The sequence below is a fragment of the Pinus tabuliformis genome, chromosome 8, assembly GCF_031772625.1.
Source record: "Pinus tabuliformis cultivar Carrire ecotype Pingquan chromosome 8, CPIR1, whole genome shotgun sequence".
Lineage (NCBI taxonomy): Eukaryota > Viridiplantae > Streptophyta > Pinopsida > Pinales > Pinaceae > Pinus > Pinus tabuliformis.
Genome location: NC_142294.1, coordinates 278,864,308 through 278,868,446, shown reverse-complemented (window position 1 = coordinate 278,868,446; position 4,139 = coordinate 278,864,308). Strand labels below are relative to the sequence as shown.

The 4,139-nt window shown below is 37.6% G+C and overlaps 1 long non-coding RNA gene across 1 annotated transcript; it reads left to right on the top strand.

Annotated features, from left to right (window-relative positions):
* The first annotated feature begins 642 nt into the window (after positions 1–642).
* On the top strand, positions 643–1,777 carry LOC149235206 (uncharacterized). The gene is made up of 2 exons (XR_016245872.1): positions 643–821; positions 1,256–1,777. It is a non-coding gene; the product is annotated as an uncharacterized LOC149235206 (long non-coding RNA).
* Positions 1,778–4,139: the final 2,362 nt, after the last annotated feature.

Sequence of the window (4,139 nt, the reverse complement as noted above, 5' to 3'; positions counted from 1 at the left end):
TACCATGCTTGAAGGTGAGTACAATGGATTCGCTTGAGATGTTCATTAATTTCACCTTGTTCTCATGTCGTCTCCATCCTCCACCACCTCTTTCCTCATTTTTGGTGCCGGGTGTAATACAAACTGTAACATCTCCCTAATCTCAACATGCTAATTTTTATTTTTATTTTACTCATATATTGTAACTACTCAGAGCTAGCGCCACGAGTACTTCGTTTCAATACAATTTTTAATTGAACATACGGTGAAACTTTAGGTTAGATCCAGTTATAATGGTTTATATGCTTTTCATGTTAATCAAAGTTATCAAAACGCTCGATACTATAAAGTATAATATGCAATTATTATACTGTGGGAGAAGAATATAATAATTTCGATTTACTCCAATTCATGCTTCGACATGATTAACTTGATTAAACATTACGTTTTATGATCACTCGGTACGAGGGATAACTTTGGATAGTACACTTATCAGGTTAACACGTTGACGATTCATATTTCATTACTTGATATAAGACTTGGTGCTTTTACTATGATCGTTTGGGCCCTCTCGAAATCAAGCTGTCGTTCGAAGTCCAACTGTCGATTCTAACGCAAAAGCTCACAACGCTGCTGTCCTTGAACGACACATTGCCTAATCCGATGGCTAAAATCCTGGGGTTGCAATTAGAGGGTTGTGATGGGAGGAGGAATTACAATGGCAATTACTTGGCTCACTTTTGGCGCAGCCTCAAGCCATTTTCGATTTTCATTCGGAGGAAAATTGAAACAGCAAACCAGCTTCCTATTTATGGGGGTTTTGGCAGCTATGCAGCGTTCAGGTAAATTTCCTATATATACATCATTACATATGTTTGCATTGACTCTTTTTGCTGGTGGCTGCTGGTTAGTTTCCTTTTCATTGTTTAAAAGAAAAACCCTATCTCAAATCTTTCCTTCATATGGAGTTTCCCTATTGCTTGGGAGTACAAGACCTGGTGGTGAACCCACTTTTGAAACCATGGTTGTATTAATTCTGTGAATTAGGGTAATTTCAAGCTCTAATTTTCTTCGAGGTACATAGATAGATATAAGGAAGTCATATAAAGTTTTCTTGGTTTAACCAATGAATTCTTTGGGGGCTATTGCAGGGTGTTTATGAATTTCTAAGTCAAAACTCATAATGTTTAGGTGCCCCGCCCCGTTTTCTTTTAGATATATTATTTTTCAGAAACTGTAACGATTTTTCTAACCCTAAATCGACTTTCTGTTACAGGTTTTCTCCTTTTCCATTTCAATATGGCATGCGACTTGGTTCATTCTTGAGACTGGCCAATCCTCACGAATCCACTTTCGGTTGTCGAGTTTGCAGGCTGACATCGTAAATGACCCAAGCCTTCCAAAGTTCTTGGCACTTGCCATTCTATTTTAGTGCTTGTCGCTCAGCTTATAGAATAGTCTTTTAGCTTTCATGGCCTAAGGCCTTATAGTTCTGTAGAGAGTGTTGTTTTTTCTAATTATGGCCAGAGTAATCGGGTGAATAATAGGAAAAGCCTCAGCGTTCCATCGAGAACAAATCAATGTAATAGTTTTTTAATAGCTACGACTTGCCCACGATACATGTCATGAATGTGGGGCTCTATTTTTATTCTGGATATGTGTATATGAAGTAATTCTTTGAAAACTGAGATGAAACCCCTGAGTTTTTGATCTTTAGGGAATCCAGGGTCCTAGGGTTTGGGAACTTGATTTCCGTAATTTTTCTTTCAATTACACTTTATATATATTTGTTAAACGCTACCAGCGTATAATGAAAAATTGTTTGGTTTAATGATCTTTTGTTAAATTTCCTCCTCTTGAAGAATGTAATCATGAGCACAAGATTTTGTTGAAAGTATTAAACTATTATAAATTATTTCTCCAATAAACGTTTTCCTCGTATATTTAAAGGGCTCGAATATCATGAAGAAACTCTCTCCCTATTACTTTAATTAAATATGCATATAATAAATATTTCAATTATTTAGTGAGGGGAAGATATTGTGTTTTTTAATTTATTTATATATCAATTACATTCTGTCAGGCCAGGCAGTAACTCCAGTTTGGCAGAAAACTCAGAAAAACTGATTCATGTGTTTATTCCATAGGTATGTTATTGTTATATACATTAGGAGTGATTGTTCAGTTCATCTTCTGATGACTGTTCACATTGTTGATTTATCTATTTTACAAATTCCCCAATCATGAAGATTAGGTATCAACATTCCCCCCCTTAATCTGAAGGGATGTTGGTGAGTCCAAGCATCATTCTGAATCGTTCAAGCTTTTCCTTTCCAAGTGCTTTGGTGAAGATGTCTGCAATTTGCTCATTTGTGGAACAATGACGGAGATGGATTGTTTTGGCCTCAACATGATGTCGAATCAGATGATATTTAGTATTGATATGCTTTGTTCGATCATGGAATTTTGGATTCTTGGCCAACTTTATTGCAGAGGTGTTATCAATCATGAGTGGAGTTGATTGTACTTGTTTTACCTGCAAATCTTCAAGAATTTTCCTGAGCCACACAATTTCTTTCGTTGCTTCAGCTGCTGCCACGTATTCTGCTTCAGTTGTGGAATCTGCTGGAACTGATTGTTTGTGTGATCTCCAGGAGACAGCTCCTGATCCAAGACTCATAGCATATCCTGAAGTAGATACCCCAGTTTCTTTGTTTCCATCAAAGTCTGAATCAGAGTATCCAATCAAGTTGAAGTCGTCCATCTGTGCATACTTGATTCCAAGGTCTTGAGTTCCCTTCAAGTACCTTAGAACTCTTTTTGTAGCAAACCAATGTCCCTCACAAGGGTTTTGCATGAACCTGGAGAGGATTCCAATAGTACATGAAATGTCTGGTCTGGTAGTAGTGAGGTAGATGAGACTTCCTACAAGCTGTCTATACTTTGTTGCATCCTCAAATTCCTTTCCTTCAATAGATGTGAGCTTTAAGTTTTGTTCCATTGGATTAGAAAGAGGATTGCACTATGTCATGCCAAATCTGTTTAACAAATCTCCAATGTATTTCTTTTGAGAAAGAAATATGGATTTTGGATGTTGGGTTACTTCAATGCCAAGATAGTAATGAACATAGCCCAAATCAGTCATTTCAAAACTTTTCCCTAATTCCTTCTTTATGGATGCAATGTAGCTTTCATTGTTCCCTGTCATTAAAAGATCATCTACATATACCACAAGATACACAACTGTTTTGCCAACTTTCTTGACAAATAAAGTTGCATCATCAAGATCAAAATGATTGAAGTTGAGTTTCAGAAGATGCTCAGTTAGTTTTTCATACCAGGCTCGCGGTGCTTGTTTGAGGCCATACAAGGATTTCACAAGTTTGCATACTTTATGTTCATGTCCTTTCACAGCAAATCCTTCAGGCTGGGACATAAAAACATTCTCTTTTAGATCTCCATTCAAGAATGCAGTTTTTACATCCATTTGATGGGCTTTCCAACCGTTCTAAGCAGCTAGTGCACAGAGTGTCCAGATGGTGGCCCATTTTGCTGTGGGGGCAAAAGTTTACTCATAATCGACCCCTTCCTTCTGTGCAAAGCCTTTTGCCACAAGCCTAGCTTTGTGCTTGTCAAGTGAGCCATCAGCTTTGTATTTGTTCTTGTAGACCCACTTGCAGCCAATTGGTTTGGTTTGAAATGGAGGATCAACCAGCTTCCAAATGCCATTCTTTATGAGGGCATCATACTCCTTTTTCATCGCTTCTTTCCATTCATCATGAGAAGCAGCTTCTTTGAAGGAAGTTGGTTCAAAATCTGTAGACAAGTTCAATTCACAATCATAAGTAACATCCATATCAACAGGTGAATTAGAGTCATCTACATCACCTCCATTTTGTCGGTTTGAATTTCTGGTTCCTGTTTTTCCAATTTCATCAGGATGAACACTTTCAAGTGTCTTTTTCAGCCACTTTGGGGGACCTTTCTGAGATGGTCCAAGCTGCTCTGTTGATTGAGTTGGGACTGAATCAAGATTGAGTCTCCCAATTCTATTAATTACATCACTTAAAGCATCATCCGTTGTTGGAGTTTTCATACAGGGGAGATTGTTCTTCAGAAGAAGATTCCACATGTTGATCTAGTATAGGAATCCCCCCTTC